This window comes from Cavia porcellus, unplaced genomic scaffold (genome assembly GCF_034190915.1).
Source record: "Cavia porcellus strain 051 isolate PalLab524CR breed Dunkin Hartley unplaced genomic scaffold, mCavPor4.1 scaffold_12, whole genome shotgun sequence".
Lineage (NCBI taxonomy): Eukaryota > Metazoa > Chordata > Mammalia > Rodentia > Caviidae > Cavia > Cavia porcellus.
This window is the reverse complement of record NW_026947495.1, coordinates 24030123-24058122: the sequence shown is the minus strand read 5'-3', so window position 1 is coordinate 24058122 and position 28000 is coordinate 24030123. Positions and strand designations below refer to the sequence as shown.

At 37.4% G+C, this 28000-nt stretch overlaps 1 protein-coding gene across 8 annotated transcripts in view; it reads left to right on the top strand.

Moving 5' to 3' along the window:
- Nckap5 (NCK associated protein 5) overlaps positions 1 to 28000 on the top strand; it is a 949190-nt gene that overhangs the window by 235779 nt on the left and 685411 nt on the right. For 2 of the 8 annotated variants that reach the window (XM_063259591.1, XM_063259592.1), the window contains exon 2: positions 24594 to 24735. The exons of the other annotated variants lie outside the window; for them this stretch is intronic. The gene's annotated coding sequence lies outside the window, so the exon portion shown is untranslated. The remainder of the gene's footprint in view (positions 1 to 24593; positions 24736 to 28000) is intronic. 8 annotated transcript variants of the gene reach the window in all.

The following is a 28000-nucleotide window of genomic DNA, read 5'->3' as shown; positions in this document are numbered from 1 at the left end:
GGTAGGACAACACAAGGCTTGAATTTGGATTTTAGTTTTTTGCTTTAAGAGTAGCCACCTGCTGCATTCTGGAATGCAGTTGCATAGTTGGCCTCTTAGTGAATCATTGAAATAATTGAAGTTGTATAGCAGAAATCTGCACTTTCATTCTTGCCTTAAAGAGATTCCCAACTTTCATCTTTTATTAACCTAAGTAATCATTAAACTCTTTTCCTTAAGCTTTTCCCTCTTTCTCGGTTTCTGTTTCTTTCCTTTTTTGTTTTGTTTTGTTTTGTTTTGTTTTGTTTTGTTTTGTTTTGTTTTGTTTTAACAAACTGATGAAACACCAAGAGTGAATAGAACCAGTCTAGCCTTGATCAAAACTATTAAGAGAGGGAACTGGACTCTGATGTCCTCCAATTTCCCTTTCTCTCCTCCTGTGTTATATTTTTGTTTCTTTCTCACTCCCAGGAGTTCAGTGCCTCATGCTGAATTCTAGTTCTCCGAGAAACCCCTTTTTAAAAAAAATCCATCTCTGCATATATTTTCTCACATTTATCTTTCTCTAAAAGCACTCGCCAAAACTCATCTAAGTGAGTTCTTCTTTTAGTGTAAATCAACCTCATTAAAGACAGGAAATTGTTTTTAGTCATCTGGGAATAAAGAAAATATAAATCTATATCTATACCCAAATAAAACTGGCTAAAAGGCTGTCTTCCTCCCTTGTGTCTAGGGCTGTTTCTGACCTGAGATGCTGACTTGATTTATTGATGACACGTTAGGCTGTGTGAAGAACCAACAGAAGGAAAAAGATGTTGGGCTGGGACTTAGTAAAGGGTGCTTTCTAAAAGTGGGTCTTCATTTCAGTGATCATATAGAGCTATAAATTATTCTTCGGAATTTTGAATGCTGTCAAAGAATGGATTGCCTGTGATTTCTTTGCCAAAAAGAACATCTTAAGAAAACACTTGTCACTGATTGATTGATTCATTCATTCAGTAAGCATGTACCAAGTACCCACTGGGTCTGGTCTGTGATGAGTGCCAGGACACAGCACTAAGGAAGAAATTGGTGATTTGTGTGGAAAGCTGTTACGATAAAGGCAGGGGCTACAGCAATGGGAATAAGATGCCAGGGCTTCAAGGATGTGTGGGAGGCACCGTCCAGACCAAGAGAAGAGTAAGTGGGAAGTCGCTGAGGTAGGACAAAGCCTGGCATGACTGCGGAACAGGCGCAAGTGTAACTTGGATGTAACCAAGAAAAAAGATGTCCACAGGACATGAAAGCTGAAGTTCAGTCCATCCTTTGTATTTGGAGGGTTCCATTTTCGCATATTTGCCTATTTACCAAAATGTACTTGTAACTCCAGTTAACCATCATAATGCTTTCTCTGGTGGATGCTCAGAGTAGCAAAACACTTGCAATCTGATGTGCACATTACCAGTTGAGGTTGAAAGAAGTGATGCTTCACCTTCGTGTTTCAGCTCTTATACTAGGAAGATGCAAGCCTCCTTTTCACAGTCTACTTGGTGCCACATTTTTTCACTTTTCCGTACTTTTTGTTAACATTGTCACTGTTTAAAACGGTCCCTCTTTTCATAAAATCATTTTGCATTCAAGTATGCTCTTCATGTGCATTACTCATTGTGAATCTCTGTTTTTCAACAGTTCAGTAGGTCAAGGATTATCCCCAATTATTCGTTTTCCTTCTTATCATGGTCAAAGTACAGTTTTAGGTAAAAACATTAACAAACTGAAAGGCCGTCTCTTTATTTAATTCAAAATACTCTAGGAGATGTTAGGGAAACCGAGGCACAGTAGCTAGGTACCTGGGCATGGAGAAAGCAAAGTTCAAGATGACTGGGCATGCAGAGTAGGTCAGAGGATCATGGAGACCAGAATGCTCAAATGATAGGTAGGGCAGTCAGTCAAGAGCCCCAAGTGTGACTGATGGAATTCACACACGTGGTGTTCACACACACTAACAGCCTGCACCTGATTTCAAACCTGATCGTGGCAGCCCCAATATTTGGAAACATTAATTAAATAGCTTTCTATGTCCTTTCAAAGGTGGTTACAAATGCTCTGAAATGTTCCCTTTGCCTAGACAGGGAATTTGGAACTTGTCAAAATGAGAGGTGAAGAATACTTGGAACAAAACAGTCACACAATTTTCAGAGCAACATTTTGAAAAGCGGTGACAGGAGGGGTCACAGTAACTGAAATCGTTCGCATCACCCAACTTTTGAAAAGTTCAAAGCTAGTGTCAGCCTAGAATCCTTAGAATTGTATCAATACATGGAGTCTTCTGAAAACCTAATATATTTCACATGGATGTGAAATTTAGTGATTTGAATCAGGAGTCTTGTGTTAAACACTAGACATTCACATTTTTAAAAACTCAATAAAATGTTGGTGGCTAGACTAAATACGTTTGGTAACTCATAGAAGAAATAACTTACAGCACCATTTGGTCATGCATATCCGCCACAGGCAATTTACTGTACTCTTATGAGGTGCTAGCTAAAGTAAATTTAATTAAATCCATTTCTGTACTTTTTTAATATTGTGGAAATCCCAATTGTCACTAATAATCAGTGATGTATGGCATTTTAATTATCCATTAACCATTTCCTTTATAAAGTGAATGCCTCAATCCTAATGAGTTTAGTTTTATAGTATTTGTTTTAGAAATGAATTTTTGTGGACCGATTTTATTAGTTATGACCTAGTACTTTCTTAGAAGCCAGAAGAATAACCAACATATGCTGTTTGGGGGCATGATTTCTTTATTTTCAAAACTATGCAAATATAAATGGTTTGATACCATTGGCTGGGAAATCTTTCTCCATTGGAACATAAAACTTAACTATTTCATTACTTCCACAGTTAGATAATAATTTTATGTTTCTCAAACTCACTAGAAATGGTTGACACAGAAAGATGGCCAGGTAGGTAAATCAAGATGTATTGCTACATATAGATTTGTCACATATTTTACATTATTCTGGAATTAATCTAGAATGTACCCTACAGCCCCATATGTTAAAAACGTGGTCTTCAGGTTCATGCTATTGGAGAGTGGAGGCAAGCAATAATAAGGGGTTGCAGGTCATCAGTGTGTGCCTTCATGGGAATTCCAGCAATGCAGGTCTTTTCCTCTTCCTCTTCTTCTTTCTCTTCCTCTTCCTCTTCCTCTTCTCTCTCTCTCTCTCTCTCTCTCTCTCTCTCTCTCTCTCTCTCTCTCTCTCTCTCTCTTCCTCTCTCTCTTTCTCTCTTCACTTTCCAGCAGCCATTAATCAGCTTCATTAATCAGCTTCCTCCACCTGACACTCCGCATGATTTGCACTGTCTCAACAACCATAGACTGAAGCCTTGAAAGCTGTGGGCCAAAATAAATCTTTCCTGTTTTTAAATTGATAGCCTCGGATATTTTGTTACAATAATGGAAAATCAACTACACACATATTAGTTAAGGTATTGTCAAGTATAACCTCTGAATTTTTTTCTCACTGTGTAACTTTCCTATCTGTACAACCTAAAGGGAAGTAAGTTTTCGCCATCAGTCACCAGATCCATCTGTTTCCCATTTCCTATTCAAGCTGTTTCCTTTTCCTCTTTACTCCTGAGCCATACACTCAGAGCTCTTTTGTCATGATCCTTTCCTAAATCTGCCTTCTATGTCATCAATAGGCTTGTTGAACAGTGCCCATCTTTGCAAAGATTGCAGATTGAAACTTTCTTCACTATTCAAGCCTCTTAAATACCTTAGATTTTTTTACTCTTCTACCATATATCCAAGAAACCTTCTGGATTAAATCCTAAAACTGTCCACAGATTATTAATTGAGAAAAACACATAATTTTAAAGTATATCTAAGAGAACTTTCCATGTGACCATGGAGGCAAACAGGAAAGGTGTCTCCTAGGAAGGTGTCAAGAAGGAGATTAGACTAACTCTGTGCAAGAGAAGACTGAAAAGAGAAGCAGTTGGTAAGTGCCTTCCTTTCCATGCTTCAGAGTTTAGTAAACTTTATTCCATGTGCAATGGAAGTGAAATAAAATAATAAATAATAAAAGTGAAAAGAAAGTTCCTTAGGATCCCTTGTTAGAGCTGGAAAACGATGATGAGGGGAACATGTGCCTTAACCAATGAAAACTGAAACCCTCAGAAGTGCCCTTTCTCCTCCTCCAGAGAAAAGATGCTGGTGCCCTTACCTTCATCTAGACCACACCTCGCCACTCAGTGTCCCTCTCCACTGTTAGCTCCAACTTCCTTAGAGAAACTACCATTATGTTCCAGTCTACCTGTCTCAGTCCTCAGTTCTAAGTCCTCCCCATTTTGATAAATCTCCCAAAATAATCCCACCACTGGTTTCTACCATAGACCCTCATTCAGCTCAATTTCCTAATTCCTTTGGTTTTATCACTAGTTTATCTTACCAAGTACTTCCTATGTACACGCACACCAAATGCCTACTATCCCATTAGCCAGCAGTAGCACCAGACTTCAGTATTAATCTGTAATCAATCAAGTCTAGATGCCTCTGGGCCCACCAGATGGAAAGCTTCTTTGTGTAGTACAGCAAGCCAGTGCTGTCAGATCTTGGATCACATTAAGTTCTCCTCTGGTGCCACTTGGGAACAAGGAATTCTGCTCCAGTAGTTACACATCATGTGTTATTCAATAGTGGGACAGGATAGGATGGAGAATTCTGGATTATTTTCCTCATTTGTGGCCTAGACTATTTTGTGCAATGTAACTGTAAATTCAGTCTTCTTTAGGCCTTCTTGAATTCATAGTTGTAGTAGTTAAAATTAAGGCAGGCATATCCTTTTCTTTACCTAAAATATGGCAAACATAGAAAAAACAAATTAGCATACGTTTAACAAGTTATGATATACTATTATGTAACAATCTGTCCAGCCTTGTTCTAAGAATTAGGATCACACATAATGTAAATTCCCCGAGCTAATCATTGTTAACATGGTATGTTTTTGTCTGTAAACCTTTATGCATATTTTTCCATAATGAGATTATACAATCAATATGTATCATGATTTATCTCTTAACCTGATTTCATCATTACTTTGTCTGATTAAACCCTATTCATATGTCATTTTTAACACTACAGAATGTGCTAGGCTAGGTATAGTCAGTTGTTCTGAACATTTAATTGTCTTTAGAATTTGAGTGAAAGTGATTGCTAATTGTGTTAAAGATACAACACAATTAAGTAACCAGTTGTCACTGTGTAGCAGAAAATGCCCCCTGCCAGCCAGTAAACTTCAGTTTGCTAGTACCCAGGTCAATAGTTCCAGTGAGAGTTCCTGTTACTTTTGTTTCTTAGAAATAGCTGGTCACTGTGGTACATATTTGGTCACTATGATGCATATTGTAAAGACCAATCAAAGATAGCCAAGTACTTCCCCTTGTTGACCCCATAAAACCCTGCCTCCCTGAGCTTTTGGGGCCAGATATTTTTGAAATGAGCCCGATCAGTGCCCTTTGACATAAAATAAATCCTGGTTGTCATTTTGGTATTTCTATTTGCTGTTGCAACTGGTCAAACAATCCAAAACTAACTTCCAATATGAATTTTAAGTATATATAGGATTCTACCAATGTTTCTGAGTTTTCAACAGTCAGATTTGTTAAATCTGTGAATATATAGTATTGCATAGGTTTATTAATATATGTTAAGTTTAAACAGATAATTTTGAGTTCAGTTGTTAGTTAGAAGACACAATACTTCTGAAAATCACCAAACATTTACTATAGTTATCTTCAAAATCTCTAAGCATTGTATTCTGAATTTAATTTAGATATTAGCTAATATATTTACATGCACATTCCATAGAATGGTAAATGAGCCTATATAGAAAATGTTGCTCTTTCTATGGCCTTGTATAATGCCTTATATATTCTAGGAATTTAATAAATATTCTGGGGTTGAACTTTTAGTTCTCTTACAAAAAAATGAACTTCATTGTAAGTACCCTTATATGCATTTTACTGGCTTCATTCAGCTTTTACCTAGAACTACAATAGAATAAACTGCTCTGTTAGTGATCTCTTCTTATGTATTATAGATTGTAGTCAATTATCAGAGTAATTAGCAACATTAAACCATAAAATATATAAGTGGTTAAATGTTATTACCATTTGAAAATGCTTTGTGAAATTTTTAATAGGCACCATTTAGAGACAAACTTTACATTGGCTTCTAATTTCATTGGTAACACTTTATTACAATATCCTTATTTATAATCATGTTGAGATTAAACTGGGGAATCATGCTGTTTATTCCCCCAAATACTTAGGACACAAAATGCTTGGATGTTTTAATACCAACAACTAGTTTTCCATCTTCCTGGACTTCAACCTTGAATCTGGTTCAGTTCAACCCTGAAGCTAACTGCCTGGAGTTTCCACAGATGGTACAGTTTTCTGAATAAGTCACATCCAAGTGTCCTCACTTCAAATACCAGTAGCAAGTTCCCATCTGCCATGGTTTTGACCAACAGACTATAAATTGGGAGTTCCCTTTACCTACTATTACCAATTTATCATCCAATATTCAACACAAGGACCACCCAGCACAGAGATGCAGAGGGCGAGTCAGGGGGATTGGGTAGAGGCTCCTGTACCCTTTCCAGGTGCATTTGCCCTCCACCCCCAACCCCACCAGAAACTCTGTATGTTCAGCATCCCAGAGGTTCTCCCAGTCCCTTTCAGATTTTTAGCAGGAGCTGCATTATATAGGCCTGACTGGTTAAGTCAGTGCCAGCTGTTGATTAGCCCACTTTTCACCACCTCTTCTGTCTCCACCTGTAATCACATTGTTGGTTCCTCCGGTGGGCGGTCCCCTTCTGAAGCTCTCTAAGGCCCCCTCAGAGTCACCTCATTAGCATCATCTCACGCATAGTTAATAAGGAGTTTATTGTGAAAATTTAAAATGCTACTTTCACTCCTTTCGGTAAAATTCAAGAGTTTTAGAAATTCCAAGATGGGCCCTAGAAACAAAGACCGAATGTATATTTCTTACAATATAGAAAAAAAAATATCATATTTCATATATGGGCCACAAACAGTTTTCAATGAAAAAAATTAATGAATCATTGTATTAATTTTCTAGGGCTGCCAAAATAAATCACCATGAGTTCAGTGGCTTAAAACAACAGAGATTTTTCTCTCACAGTTGTGGCGGCCAGATGTCTGAAATCGGGCAGGCCTTTGCTCCTTCTAAGAGCTCCAGGAGAGAATTCTTCCTTGCCTCTTTTGGCATCTCTCAGGTGGCACCTAAAATTCTTGGCTTCTGGATAACTTCGGTCCCTGCCTCTATCCTCACAGGGTCTTCTTCTCCTCCTCTCCATTTCTTATCTCTTTGTCTCAAATAAGGGCACTCATCAATGGATCGTGCAGATAATGCAGTATGATGTTTTATGGATATCCTTAATTAAACCCTCAATGACCTTTCTTCTGACTCAGGACATATTCACAAGTTCCAACAGTTGGGACATGGGCATACCTTTTGGAAACAATCATTCAGCCCCACAACAATCACAGGTGCAAAACATTAAACTTCAGCTGTTGTTCCAGGGATACATGGAAGCTAGATTTTGAAAGACGAAAATTACGGTCACCTTTAATCCAAGACTATTTTCTGTGTGAATTTAGAAAAGATACAAAGGTGCAATATGATAAAAATTATGTGGGTGGTAGAGGGTATTAGGATACTTAGAAGCAAAAGTAAATTTAAAATATTTAATACTGGATAAAGAAGATTGAGATTAAAATGGAAATACTTTTGTTTGCCAAAAAATATGTTTTTGCAGACATGTAGCATTACAGACCAGCTTTATATATTTATGTAGCAACTTAATAGGGGCTGAAAATGTGGTCAATATCAATGGAACTTTTCTGCTTTAAATTGGCATGACTTTATGTGTAAACTAACCAGTTTTCACAGTTACTTAAGTATATTTAAATTGGGAGAACTACTGAAACCCCTAAGTCCCCTTTTTTATATTCGTTTTAATGTACAAAAGTCTAACTGTACTGTGCTATGTACTTAGAAATGGAGTCTTGAAAATGTGATGAATGAATTGAGTTAACTTTTCTACATAGTTTTCTAAATGTTATTAAAGGTTTCACACTGTCCCTTTTAATAATCTGTTAAAAGTGTTCTTATTGAAAGGGATTTCTCTTTAGTAGAAACATTAGACAGGGGTAGTTAAAAACCTCATAGAAAATACCAAAAAGAAAAACATCCTCCAGCAAGCTTTTCCAACTCTTGCCTATCAAATGATACAGAATCTTAAATTTTTTTCCATAACTGCCCCTGACTATGCCACCTCCAATTCTCCAGTGATGGCTTTATGCAGTGATGGTTTTATTTGTATTAATTTGAGAGGAGCTGAGTCATTTTTTCTCGCTATGGAATGAATGGACATTCTCTGACGGCCAGAGTCCTCTGTAACCAGTTCATTCCTTCTCCCCAAAGACAACATACATCTCCTTATCCGAAACCCCTCACTGTCCCCTCGTCTGACTTAGTCTAGAGGACTGCCTGATACTCCCATGGCACTTATTACCAAACTGTGGTGTTAGAAGCAGAATCTCATGAACCTGGCTCGGATAAAGTGAGAGGGCATGGTGTCTCCAGGCTCCAGGGCTTCCTCCAAAAATTGTTCACTTTAAAGAAACTGTGCAAACAACAATCTGCGGAGCCCTCAGGTATCTGGGAGATTGTGTCTTGACACTTCTCTGTGTCTTGTCTGTTTTGTTTGTTTGTTTTGTGTTCTTTTTAAATCTTGACCTAATTTCTCTTTCCTGAAAGTTTTATTTTCTCTCGTACGGTAGCCTTTCCACCATTTTCAGTGACACCAATACCTAAGCTGATTATAAAATTTCAGCCATGTCCACTGCTTCTGATAGGCTGAATTTGGGCAGGTGTCCAAGCTTGTCCAATCACTCAGCTGCCAAAATAAATCACCATGAGTTCAGTGGCTTAAAACAACAGAGAGCTCATCCCTCTCCTGTTTTAGAAACTTCTGTTGCCTTTCACTCTCCATTCTGCATCTTACATTCTCCACCTGCTTCATTTCTCGTTTCCAATCACTCCATAAATTTTTCTGCAAAGAAGTCAGTGTTAATGCACAGTTTTCCAATTTCAGTATTTCTTAGTTTCATGCTCTTTAATTAGAATAATCATTTATTTAAATTGAACATATTTTCTTCTATTCTTATGCTCAGTAAAATTTTAAATTGATTCATATTGATAATATTGATTGCTGTGATTGGACATATTGCTATCTTGTATTGAGAGATTTCAAGTGATTCAGTAGCAAAAGCTTTTTGAATGATTAAAATGCATCAAGCTAACATTTTTACCACACATCAATATGCAAGATTTCTACCAAATATATCTCTTATTTCTCGTTTTGGGAGTTTCTTCTTGATGAGTTTGAGTCCATCTTCCAGAGTCAGCTGTGACATGAGTAAATAATTGACACTTGGTCAATTCCCTGGGAATTAGGCATCTGCTTTTATATTGGAACCTAGTAAATTATTTTCCAGAAAGATGTCCACATCTTAGCTACCCAATTTTGTAGTAAACAATACAAAGTGCTAGAAAACTCACCACCCACGACAGAGTGCTTCTTTATTGTTTTCCTCCATGATCTGCACAGAGAGGAGGAATGCTCCCTGATACACATACAGTAGGACTGGCAGAAGGTCTCCCTCAGCAAACCCTTCACATTAATGATGCTATAACTTCATAGTGCTCACTTCCATTAGTTCAGACTCCTTTCCTTGCCTGAGAACCTCCTGAGAGGAATCACATACAGGATTTATCACCAGCAGAGTTAATGCCAGCCTATGCAGCGCCTTACAGAAATTAGGTAAAGTGCTGCTTGTACACATTAGAACATTTTTGTAATGCTTAGATGTCTACTGGAACAGACCTTATAGCCACTGACAAAAAAATTGTCATAGTAAATGTAAAAACCATCCTGTGTATATTGGGCTACTCAACAGTCTAAAACCTGCCCCATATTACCCAGAAATCCCAGAACAAATTAATTCAAACTATGTGTATTTCCTTTTCCGCAAGTACACTTTGAGAATGAGGGTAGGAGTAGGAACAAGAGTATCTAATAATCAGTGGATATCAAGGTTAATGAGGAAGAAGAGACTGAAAAAAAATGGTACCTTTAACAATTTTGTTAAATTTCCGACAAATAACATAGGGAAGGTACTTAACACAAAGACTATCTTTCAAAAATATTTTAAAATTTCATGATACATGTTTCTTCCTAGCTAAATGCTTACAATCAAGTAGGTAGATGAATGCAGATATGAAAATATGCCACAAAAAGAAGTCATTTTTGGATCTGCATAAACAAAAACAAACAAAAGTAAGAGCTTTCATATTATGGGACAAGTGGATGGTTAGAGTATTAAACAAAGATATTTGAGACATTGCTTTGAATTTTCTGTTTTGGAATAAGGAAATAAGTTTCATTTTGTTACTATGGTGAGCATTTTAGGAGAGCAGACTTGACATGCGTCATTCAAACCAGGAGTCTTACTCGTGCTTTGCTGTGTGCAGTCTGCCCTTACTTTCTTCCCGTAGCTGCTTTCTCCATGTAGTACTCTCCCCAGTTTGCATAGAAGGGATTTTATGTCTGTCTTGCATAGTAGGGAACTTCAAAGCAAATGGCAGGTCCAAATTTTAATCTAAACTTAGCTGACCACAGGCTGTGTCCCTCCCATTAAAATTGTTGTTCCATGGTCTCTGTCAAAGACTAATAATTGCAAAGATTTCACTGCATGTTGTTTCACTTGTATCAACTAAAAGTTCATGTTTAATGGCAGTCTCTCAGGATGTGATCTTATTTGGATGTGTGATCTTAGCAAGTCAAAATAAGGTCTTGAGGTTAAGCCCTAATCCAGTATGTTATATGTCCTGATGAAGATAAAAAAAAATTTGAACACAGTTAAACACTGTGGGAAGAAAGTATGGGAAGATTACAACAGACATCAGTGTGAGTCTTCTACAAGTCAAGGAATACGAAAAATTGCTAACAAAACCACTGTATTTTAAAGGAGAGCAAGGGAGCAGATTTTGCTTCATTTTCCTCAGGAGGAACCATCCCTTTGGATGCCTTGGTTTTGGACTTCTAGTTAGGTTTCTGTTGTTTAATCCACTGTGTGGTACCTGGTTAGGGAAGCCCTGGGAAACTAATACACTATATGTATGAATTCCTGTGCTTAGAAGCCAAGGATAAGTAGCCTAAATTCTATGCTGGGTATTTTAATGGATGTGAGAAGCATTTAAGAGCAGTATGGGTTTTGAGAAAGAAAAGTATCAGGGTGTAGTAAGTGATTTTATTTTATGAATCTAGCTGGGGTCAGCTTGACTGGCAGAACTGAGCCCAGGTACTGTAAATGAAGACTGAACAGATTTAAATGGCCTTGGCAACTACACTGTTCATTTGGCTGGAGTTTTGCTTTATGCTTACTAAGTTTGTTTATTCCTTGTATATGAAGGTACAAATTTCCTTGAACTTTACTTGATTAAACTCCAAGGAGAATTTTTATGACATTTCTCAGCTTGCCAACCTTGCTGGCCGTATCTATTGGATTTTACATGTCTTGGTGATTGAGTTACCTCTCCCGTGTTATTCTCACAGGCAATTGATGATCAAATTGAAAGAGAGTGAAAATGTGAGGGACATAGAAAGAATTTGTGAAAATGGTATGTTGGAGGGAGGAGTGTATCCTTGTTATGTATGTGGCAGTTGAAGCTGGAGGAAAATAGAAGTTATAGGAATTAAAATAGGGTAATTTTCCTAGACATTAATACAAACTACTAGATGATATTGTGATAAGGCCAAAAAGTCATTAAAAATATTTAAACAAACAACTCAAATAATTGCTGTAGGAGCAATTTTTCTCCTGCATTTTAATCCAAGGCCAAATGATAACTAATAACATTTGTGAGAAAGCCTTACTTGGTCTGATCTATTCTGACCCAAACCAACTTTAGATATTTTATGTGCAAGCCAATCTTCAGTCCCATACATTGTCTATGAGCATAAGTATGTCCCATAGAGTGTTGAAGATAGTTTCTGAGTGACGAGAAATTTATGGATGGTGCTAAATTAGTTACATAATTCCTCTAGCTCATCTGCTTCTCACAGATGGAATGTGCCCGAGGGAGAGAGGATGGCAAACTGCTCCTCCATACCCCAGCCTGGAGTCCCACTTGGACCCTTTAGAAAGCTTTCATGCTAGAATCTGAGTGTTGGTTTAAGTAAGCAATGTTCATCCTAATTAGACTAATGCATTACATAAATTATTAACTGGTTTGTTGGTGATGATGATGGTGATAGTGGTGGTGATGATGATGGTGGAAGCTGGCATTGAATGAATGTTTACTTTTGCTGACATACTGCAAACTGTTTCCTTTATCTCACTTAATGCTTCAAAGAGAATAATGAAAATAATCAGTTGTATTATTTCAAGCCTAGGTGAACAAATTTAACTTTTAAGTATTCAGTTCATTGTGGACTGCCAGACCCTGGGTTATATATTTTCACAATGATTTAAAGCTTTGATCATAATTTCCCTGGACCTGCCACCGAGACCAACAGTCTTGACTTTAGTTATCTTGCTGATGGCTTGTCTTATCCTTCATAGGACCTAATTTAGTCCCATGTCTTTTGAGATTCAGTCAACAAAATGCTATGTGGGGTTTTTTTAAAGAAGCATCATTGTTGACTGATTCGTTCTTTTGCAAGATTTGGATAATAATTACTGAATCCCATGCTGAAGAATTTTAATATTTCTTGTTCACTTTGCTACATGGAAACTTTTCTAAACAAATACTGAGGTTCTGATTATAGTCTTTAAAACTGTACAGAGCACCATATTCCTTCTAGCTGGAGGTCCCTCAGCCTACAAGCTACCTACAAGCAAATACATGATCCAGCTCCCCTGCCTCCTTCTTCATCTGACTGATGCATATCCCTTCTTTGCTCTTCTTCTGGATTGGCCATCTCCTCAAATGGTTTGCCTTGACCTTTGCATTTGTGTTGAGAGAGTTTGCTTGATGTCACATACTTTGACCTATAGATAGATGCCTGCCTTTGCTATTGTGTAATTGTACATTTCTGATGTAGATATCTTTTTCAGATATTTCAAAGGACTAGCTTTCCTTCAATAGCACCTGATACAGTGTCTGACTTCCAGAAATCAAGCCAGATTTTCTGTCTAAAGAGTGAATGAATAATGTACATCTCCATTCTCAAATATGCCGGATAGTGTTACTGCTTATGTGAATGAATCACTTATTTCACAAGGAGCACTTCTGAAAAGAAAGAGGAACTCTATTTTCTGTGTGTCCTGAGTTCTTGGTTATGAGATGAATGGTGGAAAATTAGGGAATAAACAAATGGGCACCAAGATTCATAATACAAATCTCTTACATCATCTTTCACCATAGCTTCTTAGTAGTCATAACACAAGGAAAAGCCACTGCCGCTGTTTTAGTCCCTAATTTCTTCCCCTGTCACTAATTGCCTTTGGATGAAGCACAGCTGTTTTCCTTCTTGATGCTAACAGTGCCTTTGCTTTGCTTCATAGATGAAATAGTGACTTAGAGAACAAAAAGACCCTCAGAGCGAGGAGGATACATTTATCCTCTATTAACTTCTACATACTCTGTTGGCTGGATTAAGCAGAACTTCTCGAACAAGTGGTAGAAGGAACATTTTCATAAAACTGGACCCGTGGCTTTATATTATATATCAGTCTGTAATGCTCACTAACTCAGTGTGAAAAGTGAATATAATTTATGTGTGGTTATAAACAGCAGCAGTTCCCTGGATAGTCCAGATCCATTTTATAGAGTTGAAACATGCTTGCTTTTTGTTTGTAATTAAAACTGGAAGAATTTTTATTAACTATTGCTCACACTTCAGTGGTTCTCTGCATATTTCTAGGCCTCTGGTGATGACTGCTAGGCAGGTGCAGAAGAATGTGAAATAATGTGCGTATATAAGCACATTTTTGATAACTGAAAGCTCTCCTATGCTCAACTAAAGTTCAAATAACTTGAAACAAAGAAGCAGATCCCAAAAGTTCTCAAAATGCTGCTGGCTATAGAAGTTTGACAAGGTCAAATTGCGTTTATCACTTAATGGCTCAGTAGTTTCCCCTTGAATCTCTAATAAAATAAGCCTAATGCATAATTTTCTCCTTGAAAGCTCTTTTCCCCTCATTCTCATCTCTGGTGTACCATCTAAAAGTCTAGTTTCTCTGAAGGGCTGGTTGGTTTAAATATGGGGTTGTCAGACAGGCCAGTGGTTGTACAGGCCACAAGGCAGCCCTGGTAGTGATCTGGTCAGATCTCCTGCTTTCTGTCCTGAGGTGTCCCTACATTCAGTTCTTTGCTCTGAACCTTTTATGAAAAACAATCAATATGGGCAGCAAAGGGTCCATTTTAAGCTCTTTTGCCTTGTAAGGGTACCATTTTTATAGGAGCCTCATGGCTTAGTAATATAGGTGATCCCTAAATATTCTTAGAACTAGAGCTAGTTTCTTCCAATGATGAATTAAATTTCTCCATTTGTATATGAGTATAATTGGCCCTTATGAGATATGTTAAGAATTAGGAGAAAAGAAACTATCTTTGGATTTGTAAATAAATATTAAAAACTTAAGTAAATTTATTGGATTTTAAGCTTCCTCCGGGAAGCTACATCTTTTTTCATTTATTCCACAAATGAAGTGAACATGAGAAATTTTGCCTATTTTTCTGGGTCCTGAAAATACAAAGAAGAAATGAAAACAAACATTACAGACATAGTCATTTTTAAAGGAATTCAGCAGCTAAGGGAGCATATAGAAATAAAGGTACATAATCACACTATTGTTTACTGTTATCACATACACTTATTTAACAGCAATACACATAGGACCTTGTGTGTGTGTGTGTGTGTGTGTGTGTGTGTGTGTGTGTGTGTGTATGTGAGTAGCCCAGAAGACAGAGAAAATGTAGGATCAAAGTCATGGGTGGGGTTGGGGGAGAAGAGCCCTGCTCTAAAGGGAGTTGGTAAGCTGTTCCTTATTACTGTAGCTTTAGCGATAGATTTTTTAATTCATTATAAATTGGGTCTGGAAGAAGCAGGTCTTGGAGGGCATTGTCTGCCAGTTTTAAGACCCCAGGCTCACTTGTGAGCAACAGAAACTTTATGGTTCCAGTTTTCCTTTGAGGGGGTTCACTCTGATGATCCTTTTCCAGAGGAGCCTACAGCTTGCAACCCTGGAGGCAGACCCATCCAGCAGCCTTAGTGACAAACAATGAGGGCCTGATTAAGGGATCAAAGTTAGAGAAACAGCACCCACAGATTTAGAGGTCAGGAGCTGGAGCAGGAGTATAGGTGAAAGAAACAGGACTTCCGTTGGATAGAAATGTAGGCGACCACATGCATGGTGGGGACATCCAGGGGATAGGTGGAAGAATGGGTTCAGTGGGAGGTCAAGGAATTTTATTTTCAAAATTCTGAGTTTTACTTCTCCATGGGTCATTGAAGTTCACGTGTTTAATAGGTAGGTAGATGTAGCAGTCTGAACACAAGTTAGGTGTTTAGGTTAAGGACTTGGACTTGGGAGCCCTCTGAAAGAAGAGGGTAGTTGGCATGACAGCAGAGAGCAGAATGCTCAGTAGGAAAAGAACAGGCGGGAAGAACATGGGGACTGAGGACAGGAATACTCAGAACACCATCATAAAAAGGACATATCTATATAGCTAGGAATTGTTGGTGCTCAATACTGCATGTGGTGCATACAAAATTCTCATTAAATAAAATGAGTATATTATCAATTTAATAAATTCTGAAGATATGAATTAAAAGCAAAATGCGTAAGAATGTAAACAAGTTCTAGAACAGTGGATCCTGGTGACTCCGGTCTGAGTCCCAGGAAGATTTTTGTTGTCAGTGACCAACCATCCCCTCCAGAGACTGAACTTCATTTTTCTGGGATGGGACAGTCATATGCAGGACTGTTGCATGTGACATATCACACACACATACATACACCTGCACACATGTGCATGTTTTTAATTCTACAGGTAATTCTGAACTTCTACTGTAGAGAAAATAAAAAGAAGCTGGAAGGAGGAATGAGTGACAGAAGTCCAGGCTGGGAAAACAGGGAAGGAGCCAAAAGATAACAGAAATACTTGTTTCAGAACGAGTATAAATTAAGATTTAAAATTAAAAAGGAAAGGAAAAAACTAGGTAAAGGTGTTTGCCTAAGGAAGCATTAGCTCTGAGGAACTAGATTAAAAGGAGGAACTAATGTGGAAATTGTCCAGAGCCTGAGGTTTTATTGCATCGTTTTCTTCTGTGTCTTTCTAGGCATCAGTTCGCACTTCATAGGTACATTGCAAGGAAAGCCAAAGAACTAGAAATGATTGTCTGGTGTTAAGAACATTTACAAAGGCTAAAATCATCTCTGGCTACTGGAAGCTGCTGGAAGCAGTCCTTTTTCTCTTGAGACTTGACAGATAGCAAGCATGGACTCATTTTGTAAACTATTTATAGGTTTTTTTGACGTGGGACTAAATAAGTGATGTCACAGCCAAAAATTGCCCTCAGAACACAATCTAATTTCCTTCCATTTTCTTTTGGAGAGGTGAGTGCTACTGTGGTATTATTACCTGCCTTTTGGAGTTGTGGGGATACATTAATGATAAGATTTAAAGCTATACTGTTTTATGTTTAGGATTTCATCAGTATGCTTCAAATATTATCCAAAGAGGGGACTCATAATTTAGGTACTGCTTAGAAGACCAGGAAGCATAATGTTTGTTGACTTAATATATTCTGAAGGTTACTTTCAGTTTCAGGCTTCTGTTTATAAAGGAACAGGCCACCAAATGGTCAGGTTTAAAAGAAAATTATTCTGCATGGAAACAATTAAGCTTCTTGCTCAACATTGCCATTGTCTGGCAAATGAGAGTGAGGGAAGGAGTGAGGAAGAAGACAGAATGACAGCTCGTAGACCTGCACTCATGTGGAGATATGAACCCGTACAGGACTGTAGTTTCAAATTAGTTCAACACTTATGAAAGGATATGATCTAGTTTAGCTGTGACATTAGTTAAAAATCTATGAGCCACTTAGTGCAGCTAGTTATCAGCTTTTCATGTTGGAAACTCCTTCCCAGCCATGATGTAGAGCTGAAAAACCCTATGGTCACTGCTGTTCTTCCATGTTGAGTCTCTAGTAAATACCAGAGCATTAATTAGAAACTGCTTTCTGGTATGTTCTTTACACAGTCCTCAGGTGAGACATTATTTCTATCTCAGACTAATTTGGCATTTCTGATTCAGCTTATGAGATGTGACTTCTAATTGGAGAATCAATCTGCAAAGACATTAGACATCATTACTGAGTGTCTGAGCCCAGAGGAATGATGTGGCCTGGGTCTCAGGATGTCTGGTTCTCCCAGGGCTATTTTTCAGCAATGTGCATGTAGGCTTTATGAATAAAGTCAAGGAGCTGCTTTCTCTCAGATACCCCAGAATGCATCATTTGTTCATGTGCTTGGAAGCTGTGAATGATTATTTGACATATAGCTTCATAAATAGTGGCATGAGCTTAAAACCTTCATGTATTCATCCAGTCATTATTCATTTATTGGGTAATATTTATTGGGTATCCACTATGTGCCAGGACTTTGGTTACACACAAAATTAAACGGTGACCTAATATATTGTGTAGCTGCTTCCAGACTGAGAATGAGTTGGTGGGTGAGGAGTTGGACATTAAGTAATGTCCTAATGAATGCATAATGAGAGACCATACTTGTCCACAAGAAAGTACATGTTTATCAATGAGAACCATCCTACACTTGGGAATCTAAAGGCTTTTTGAGGAAGTAAGTCTAGAGCTAATATGTGAAGGATAGAAAAGGATTTTGAAGGTGAAAGTAGTGTAAGCAGTGGCCCTGTGCTAGAAGAAATTGTGAAAAAGCTGAAAAGATTGGACAGAGTTAGAAGAGGATTCAGGAGTGAGGCAAGTGAGATGGATGGAGTCAGAGGATTTAAGGACTTGAGAAGCATATTAATATCAGTGAGATGATACTGAATGGTTTTAATTGCATGTGAATAACATAATCAAAATCCTGACCTAAAAAACATCATCCTGGCTATTATATAAATGGTCAATAATTTAAAGAGAGGGGTATAATAAATATGAGAATACCGGTTAATGAGCTGTTGTCAGGCAAGAGATGACAACAGCTGAACCTAACTTAATAATAAGGGAAATAGAGAGTAATGGATAATTCTCAAGATATCTGGGGCTAAAACTGGTGTTGATTGAATTTGAGGTTGGTACACTACATAACTATATGAGTAGTGGTCATATTGATGGTTAGCTAGTACAAGAAAGGACTGTTTCGGCATGAATATGCAGTACAAATCACGAGTTTTATTTAAATGTGTTCAATTTAAATTCCTTTCTAGACCTAAGAACAGGACTTATAGGAGTAGCTGTGTGGGGCTCCTTGAGCAGCTTTCCCTTCATAGATTATCATCACTGTACCAGCACAGGCCACTGGATAGCTGGCTACCGACTCATACCAAGGACACGGTCTGTCATTACATGAGTTTGGTGTCCCACAGGAACTACAGGATGACATGTTCTCTGTACTCGATTTATTCTCCCAGGGGTTATGCAGCTTTAGGAGCCATGTGGTGCAGTGGGAGACATGTGGTTAGAGAGAATCTGTTTCCCGCTGGGCTCTGCATGACTAACTCTGTGATTTGGCTGCCGTGATCCCTGTGGATCAACATTTCTTCATATGTGAGAGAAGCAGTTATGATAGTCTATATGTTTTTTTTTTCTCCTCTAACATTCACTAACTCTAGTTTAAAATCTCCAAGTTGGAGAATGAAAGCAAGATTTTTCTATACATAGGAGGTGACTCTTGGCCATTTATAATTTCATACATTTGGTTTGCTTATCCAGTGGAGCTGTAAAGCACTCATCCTTCCCTTACAGTCCCTGAAGCAGGTTACTTATCATGTCTGAAAGATGTTCAAATTGGGATATTAATGAGGTTCTGCGGTTTGTTTATTTTTGCAACATGGAGGTTTGAACCCAGGGCCTGTGCTCACCGGACAAACACTCCTCAACTTAACTACATTCCTAACCATATGCATCTCTATTTAAGTGCTTGCTTTGATCCATGGGTCATAGCAGTCTGTAATAGTCCACTGAGAGGGATTCTGAGCCAACATCTTGGAGGGAGACGGAAAAACTGTAATTAGTGACATCTGCCATTAGAATAGGATGGCGAGTGGTAGCACATTAAGTGTACTATTTTGTCATCCTAGTCCTGAAATCAGATTGGTTTCCCCATCAATGTGGGAGCACTATCTGGTAGTTAAAACAAGTAATTGCAAGACTATGCTTTCCCAAATAATAGCTGAAATTGACTTGTTTTATTGTGTTATATTGAACATCATTCTCCACAACTTGACGTGAGTACATCTCCTGGGACCTTGTTAAAATCCAGGATCCTGGACTTCACTCTCAGGGGTTCTGATGCATAGGTCCAAGACACTGACAAGATGCTCAACTGGGCCACCCATGGGTTACAGGTCTAAACAACACACAGCACTGTGCAGAGACAAAGGTAGAAGTAGATAACAGAGAGAACTAAAGTGGTGGTACTTAAGCCAAACCCTGAATCTAAGTACTATGGAAAGACAACACAGTTCCCTAAAGCCTTGATATGAATTCTGGATAACAAAATTTCATACGTTTGACTTCTTTTTCCTAAGTGTAGAATTCAAGGAGAAAATTACTGGTTGAGACCATTTGTTATTACATTCCAAACTATTAAGGATTCATTGAGCTGCAACAGTATTTCGTATACATCACAAAATAAAGTTACTTAATTATAATTTCCTTTTTAAAATGATGATTGTTTTGATTTACTGCACAAATGATACTTGCTCACTATAGGAAATACAGACAAAGCAGAAATGTATAACATAAAAAGTGAAGAAACATCCTCTCCCAAACCTTATGCCTCAGATTTAAAAACACCATTAAACAATTTGAACTGTTTGGTAGTGACCTTTTAGACTTTTTAATGTATTTAATGTAATATAAATCTTGTCTAACTTTGTGTATCTATACATTAATATACAAATCAATATTTTAAGTAGAAAAGTAAATATTTTTTTCTTTCAAAAATTAAAAATTTGATATTAGGGAAAGATTGAAAGGAAGCAAAAGGAAAGGTTTTTTTTTTTTTTTTCTATTCTCTCCTCCCTTCTCTCTCTCTCTCTCTCTCTCTCTCTCTCTCTCTCTCTCTCTCTCTCGTTGTTTGTCTGTCTCCTTCACTTTGCTGTTTCCTCCCAGAAAATTCCCAGTTATCATTACTGACACAAGTTAATTGTACAAATTAATGGGTCTCACTGTGACATTTCTGTGTAGCGTTATGCCTTGGTCATGTTCACTCTCCTCTTTATTTGTTTTGTCCTCCTGCCTCTAATTCTGCCTCTGTTCCTGAAAGCCCTCTTTCCTGATAGTTCTTTTTGACTAATTTTTTATAGTTTTATAGGGATAGGGGTTTAGCTCAGTGGCATAAGTGCTTACCTGGCAAGCATGAGGTCGATCTCCGTTACCTAATGATAATAATAATAATAATAATAACAACAACAACAACAAATTTCCAAATAAGTACATGTATTTATTTGTTTCCTGGTCTTTTACATGTGTTGATATGGATCTTTTCATCTGACTGTAAGTCCCAATTTTATTATTTTATATCTCACAAGATTTATCACACTAGAAGGGATATGAGATCCCTGGTAAACATATGTGTGATGCATTGTATCATATTTTGAAATGTTCTGACATTATACTTGATCATTTTCCCAGATTGTAGCATGTAATACGAATAATATTTCTCACTTATTCCACAAATGTTTGTCAAGCACCTCCTATGTGCCAGGATTAAGCAACCATCTGTACCAGGTAATAGGGACACAAAAGTAAGTAAATGAAAAAGAAAAATATGTTTCCTCTACCTATAAAGTTGACTATCCACTTAAAGATAGGGGAATAAGGGAATTGTATTTTTACGCTTGAAAAAAATTTTGTGGATTTTTTAAGAAAGGCAAGAAAATTCTGGTACATAATTTTCTTCTCTTAACTTGACATAAAAGTATGAGAACATCTCTCCCCTAATGTTTCTTCCCCAACCGTGGATGGAATTTAGTTTGCACACATCTGGAGATCAGATGCAGGGTCGGGCCATGCAGAAAATAATCCCCTCCAAGGATGAATCAAAGGACATGCAAGGGCAAGACTAAGAGGTTATTATTATTCCAAGTGAAGAGCAATATGTACATCAGGATTGTGGTGAGCTTTGTTAATTTATTTGTTAGGGCAGTGAAGTGTGAAATAATGTTTTTTGACCAATGCATAGGTGGAATGTGAACTCATGCTGTAAATGCAATGAAGGTGATATATAAGTCCCATTTTGGGGGGGGTGGTGAGGCATCCTCAGTGTGCTATGTAAATAGAGCTCTATCATTATACATAGATCACGATTATTAGCGTGGTTACATTATCTGGGTATTGAGAGCACCAGGATTTATTTTTCTGTGACATAAGTTCCTTTACTATTAGAATTTTTTATAAAGCTTGTTTGATGAAATAATTAGAGATAAATTGTTCACATCCACATTGGCAGGATAAGCTCCTTTAAAAATCATCACTTCACAATCATTCTAGACTGGGCTTCTGGAAAAATACCCTTGCAGATATTTACCAGGAAGAGTGAAGCTCATATAGGTTTTAAATTTAATTCATGATACAGTAATCTTCCAACAAGGGTTAAGCTACCCTTAAGGAGCTTAGCCTCTCTGCAATTAAGATGTTTGAATTGGGGTGAGACAGAATTGGGGGAAGGTTTCCTTCTTTTCAATTAATTCCTTACTGGCAGACTCCGCTTTCCCTCTGACCCTGTTACCTGCCTGTGGAATGCTCTGCTAGAGCTAGACTGCCAGAGTCAGGAGGAAGAGCAGGTAGGTTAATAATACTGCTGCTCCCTAGCACCACCTCCACCTGTGATCCGCAGGTGGAGCCAGCAGCAATTAAATGCAAAACATGGCAAATAGGAGCCAAGAATCTGGGTTCAAATTCTCCACACTGATTATTCTATCAAGATTTGGGCTTTTGCATAAAAATTCAGATAACTTAGTGTCTAATTTATCTTTAAGAATGCAGGAAATATCTGTGTGGTTATTGTATGAAGTCTTTTCAAGAGTAGCGTTATTTATTTTATCTCTTTGATTTAATTCAGTTTCCCCCAATTTCATCTATTGGGTAGGTATAACCTTCACAATGTTTCCAGATCCCAGTAAGATCTATATTATTTATTTACCATCTATTTTTTCTTAAGTCAACTTTTTAGCTTGGTGTAACCATACGAAAGAATATTAAACAAAATCATAAAGTTGAAAGGTTAGTTTTATTTAATTTTTATTCTCTTCTAATGTATCCTGACATTGATGCAGTGTTGTTAAGGTACAAGTACATTTTTTGATAAACTGTTTAAAATCACTCCACAAAAGTGCCAGATGGTACACATCACGCACCTTGAGGCACCCCGCTTCCAGCCAAGCTTGGCTGTGACTGTGGAGGTTTGGGACAGGTTATGCAAGTCTTCCTCTGTCCTTCTGCAGCTGACTTTATAGAGTATGTCCTCCTCTAAACACTGAATCTTTACTACTTCTACACAGCTTTGCACAGAGTAAGTATGTGAATTCTTTCTGAATTCTTTCCAGGCTAATAAGGAGGTCCTGCGTACTTAGCTGGACAGAAATTGAAGGTGCTGCTTAAACTCTTCTCTCTAACTTCCTTTTGCTCTACCTTGAAGTACTGGAAGGTTTTCTACTTGCTTTCCCTCCCAGTTGTAAACCCAAGCAACACTGATAATCATTTCTTATTTGCTTAGTAAAGACTAAAGAGTGAGGTTGTTGACAAAATTCATTGCTGCATCTTTCACCAGGAATGCAGTAAGGCTGTTATAACATTTTAATAGTGATTATTTCATTTATATGCTCTTTAGAATTCACCGATACACTTAATAGTTTGAAATTTTGAACAATCCCAATCATTTAAGTTGGCTTTGTGGCAAACAATATTGTAGTTTGAGTTTGGAGGCAGACTTTCTATTTTGATTCTGCATCATTTTGGCAGTATGAAGCAGAAGTAAAGAATACCAGAGATGCTTGAGTTTCTTGTAGATGAGAGAGTTCAGTACATAGAAAGAAACCTCATAGCTGAAAAATCAATACATGACATTCTTCTGTAATAGTTTTATTTGTTAGATTTCATTAATATATTTTATTCCAGGAACTCTAAAACTGTTGTGTCTAGTGTCTTGGATATTTCTGGCCATTTTTTCTGGATTGAAATAGACCTATAGTGAATCACAAGCCTGTCTACAGAGTTGTGATGTTAGGTGTAGTTATCTGCCAAAAACCAAAATTTCCTGCAGGAATGGGATGTGTCTTGACAACTTTCAGTTTTCTTTAGATGTGTAATTCTGCCCACACTAATGACTAGTGCTGCAGCAGATCAGCTCTTAATAATTGTGCTGTTCTGTCTTTTATATCTGTGGTCTCAGTATAATTGAAAAGTGAAAGGATAGGAGATAAGATTTGTAAGATGGTAAGGTTCAAAAGCTCAAACTGTATTCTGTAGGTGGTAGGAAGCCAGAAGAAAAGTCAAAGCCAGAAAGTGTGGTAATCAGAGTTGCTTTAGAAAGACAACCATACATAGAGTTTAGAGAGCAGGTTGGAGAGGGATGAGATGGAAGCCAGGCAGGTGCAAGGAAGTCATTGCCACAGCTGATGAGATTGATAACAGAAGTTAAGTCACAGTGGCGATGACAGTAGGGAGAAGGAGGTCTGTTTCAAATGTAGCAGTGCATCAAAGCAAGAGGATGGGATGGAGCACACGTTTGGGCAAAAACAAGTGAAGGGGATATTGAGAATGACCCCCAGATTTCTGGTTTATGTGAAGAAACAGATGAGGATACACTGACATACTTGGGATTTGGATACTAAGTTCAGATGTTAGTCATCATTTACTGGAATTTGTTCCCAATTTCTGACACCATTACCTTTATAAATTCATATATTTTGTTAAGTTTGAATATATTGACTATAAGATGTCAAGTGTCAGGGGTTGGAGTAGGTTCCTCATTTTTGATAGTTATGTTTTATAAATTTCATTCTTCATCTGACAGATGTTCATGCATATTTATCACGTTTATGTCTGATTCTGCTGCCCCACCCCACACTGCTGATACCCATACACTTGCCCAGGCACTTTGTTTTGTTGCCAGAGTCAACTTCGCTGACCTGGACTTACTGAGCATACTTTGAAATCCTCCCCTACTCTGTGCTGATCTTCCAGACACAGGAAACAATTTCCTTGTTCGACTTTCAAGATTCATTTTCATACCTACTTTTAAGTTATTATCCATTTCTTTTTCAGATATTTAAATATAGGCCGGATTCATTTCCTATGGCTCACTTCACAACTGTCACCACCTGTGACCCTCTTTGCTTATAGGATTGCTAACATCCTAGATGAATACCAAAAGAATATTATTTTGGAACATGTGAAACTGTAGTGGGTAAGTTCTAAAATTCCAAAGACAACATTAGATTAAAGGGAGCAGTATGTTTATTGAAAATTATCCATCACTTTAAATAGTAGTAAAAGTTGGAATGGGGCAATTTTCCTCCTATAAAAGGCTCTTCCTGGGGACTTCACCAGTACTTGAAAAGCACCTGCCACCTCTGTGGAACTATGACAACACAGCCTCACTGCAAGAGCTGAATATGGTCAGGGAGTGACTGAATTTGCAAACATGAGGTTTAGAAACACTATAGAAGAGTTTGGAATCCAGCTGGCTTTGCAGTCTGTTAATGGAATTTCAGGAGCCCTTACAATATTGCTGGCAGAGGAATGGCAGTTCACTTGGCTTTGACAAGAAAGTTTAGTGAATGTGCTCCTCAGTTGTGTGGTTTTATCATTATATATTGTGAAGATACCTTTCCCTTCTCTGAAGAAAGCACAGAGAAAAATGAGTTTTATGCTTGTTTTTAGTAGACTATTTTTAGAGAAGTTTTAGGTTCACAGCAAAATGGAACAGAAACTATACATTTCCCATATGCTCTTCATCCCTACACCATCATTGCATCTCCCGTTCTCATCATCCCCACCAGACTGATACATTTGTTACAACTGATAAATCTATATTTGTGCAACATTTTTATCCAAAGTCATAAGTCCATTAGGTTCACTCTTTATGTCATACATTCCATGCATTTGGACAAATGCATAATGCATTTATATTCACCAGTATAGCACCATATGGAATTGTTTCACTGCCCTAACAACCCCTATGATCTATCCAATCATCTTTGCTTCGCTCTTAATCCTTGGCATTCACTGTTTTACTGTCTGTATCATTTTTCCTCTGCTACAATGTTCTATAGGCAGAAACATATAGCACTTGTGCTTTTGGATTCTTTCACTTGGTAATATGTATTTAAGTGTTTTACATGTTGTTTCATTCCTTTATAGCTCATTTATCTATAGTGATGGGTAATATTCCAGTTTTTGCAAGTGCCAGAATTTACTAATCCATTTATCTACCAAAGATTGTCTTAGTTGCTTCCAAGTTGGGATAAAGTTGCTATTAATATGAATAAAATGTGTATGTTTCAATATAGGTACAATGTTTATGTTTCAATATAGGTATAATGTTTAAATCCATTAGATTAATGGCAAGAAGGATGTTTGCTTTTTGTTGTTCTATGTCGTAATGTAGGCATTTTATCCTTTTGTGGTTTGTATTTAGGTCTCTGGTTTGTATTCTTTTTTTTTTTTAAACAATGTGAAGTCTGTGTCTAGATTCCTATTTGGGCAGGTAGATGTCCAGTTGCCCCAGCAGCATTTGTTTGAAAGACAGTATTTTCTTCATTGTATTTCCTTTACTTTTTGTCACAGATGAGTTGATTATAATTATTTGAGACTCTTTCTGTGTTTTCTGTTCTATTCCATTAGTCTATTTGCCTGTGTTGCAACAAAAGTGCACTTTTTAATTTTTACTCTAGCTTTAAAGTATATTTTGAATTTGGATAGTGTCAATCCTCCAACTTTATTTTTCTCCTTTAATACTATGTTTGCTATACTGAGTCTTTACTTCTCCATATAATTTCTTAATCAATTTATTGATTTGCACCATACAACTATCTGTGATATGGATTAGGTTACTTGGAATCCAGAGATCAAGTATGAAAGAACTGACAATATTGACAAATTGAATCATCATACCCATGAACACTGACTATATCTCCATTTATTTAACTCCTTGATTTATTTCATCAATATTGTGGTTTTCTTCATATAAATATTTGCAATTTGTAAGATTTCCACTTAAGTACTTCATTTCCTTATTGAGGAAGTGTTTGCATTACAGTCACACCACAGAAACGTTAGAATCCACATATCTGGTTTATAATTATGCAATTTCTTTGTAGAATTCACTACAAAGAAAATACTGATATTGGAATGAAGGATATGATCCAGAAGTTGCCTGTGGCATTATTAACTGCTCAAAGAACTTCTGAGTTACAGTGACTGCAGGGATCTTATAGAGAAATGAGATTCTTAAAAGATGTTTGGAAGAAGGAGTAGTAAGTAGTCAAGGATTCAGTCATCGTATAAAAAAATCTGAATCTTAAAATCTGTCCCCAACTATTTAGTGTGGAACAGTCTGGGCATACATACTTATTTAAAGCAGCCACAAAGTGATTTCAGTCGAAGAACCTTGCTAATTTGTTGAGACTGAAGACAAACCTAAAGGCACTCCCAAGCATGTCAACCTTGAAATCCAAGAAGTATGTTGTTGCTATTGACAGAAGTAAGTGGCTGGCTAATCAAGCAGTCAAAGGGCAGATAAGCATGTATTTGGAATAAAAATTCAGTGGTGAGATTTTGAGGAAGTATCTTACAGTCAGTGTGAAATAGGAAACAGATCATTTTTATTGTTTCTTATATGCTTAAAATCCATATTATTCCTTTTTTTTCCTGTCTGATAAGTAGAGCAGGTCTGCCTGCCTTCCTACCACATTTCTCATCATTTCTATGGTGAAAATGTCATATCAGACTCAGCAGTCTTCTCCTTGGTCCAACCAGCCATGTAATTTCGCCACTCTTGTCTATGCCCAGAATAATCGATCTTCCTAATATTCTTCTTCCCTTATCTCTCTGGACATGAATCCCATTCAGTCTTCAAGGCCAATCAAATCTCATCTCCTTTCCAAAGCAACTGGACTCTCTTTCCTTTCTAACTATACTTCTTTTCACATTTGCTCATTTATTTGGCCTTAACATTGTCAACTAACTTTGAAGTATGCAGACATTCTTACTAATTTATTATAAACATATAGAACAGGGCCCTTAGGTTACCATTTCTTTGTCCCTTATGAACTCTAGTACACAGTTAGTTTCTAAATATTTTCGGGCAAGGGTGATAAAAGGTATTTGTTGAATTTGGGCAACCCAATGAATCTGTTACTAGGAAATGTAAAAGAAAACATACAGGGGTGAGCAGCCGCAGCAAGTGGGAGACGCAGGCAGCATAAACAATGATGCACTGAGGCATGGAGGGCGCCAGGCAGGGCAGCACGTTAGCAGCTCTGCAGAGAAAACTTTTTGAGAAAGAGGAGGGGCTCCCATTCTTTATTGATTCAAAGCAATATGAATGGAAACATATATTATTTCATAGTAAAACAGAGTACGTACAAACTTCACATAGTGGGTTGTATATAAAGAAACTTGCTCCTCCATTCAGATTTGAAGAAATATTTATTGAGTGCTTACAATGT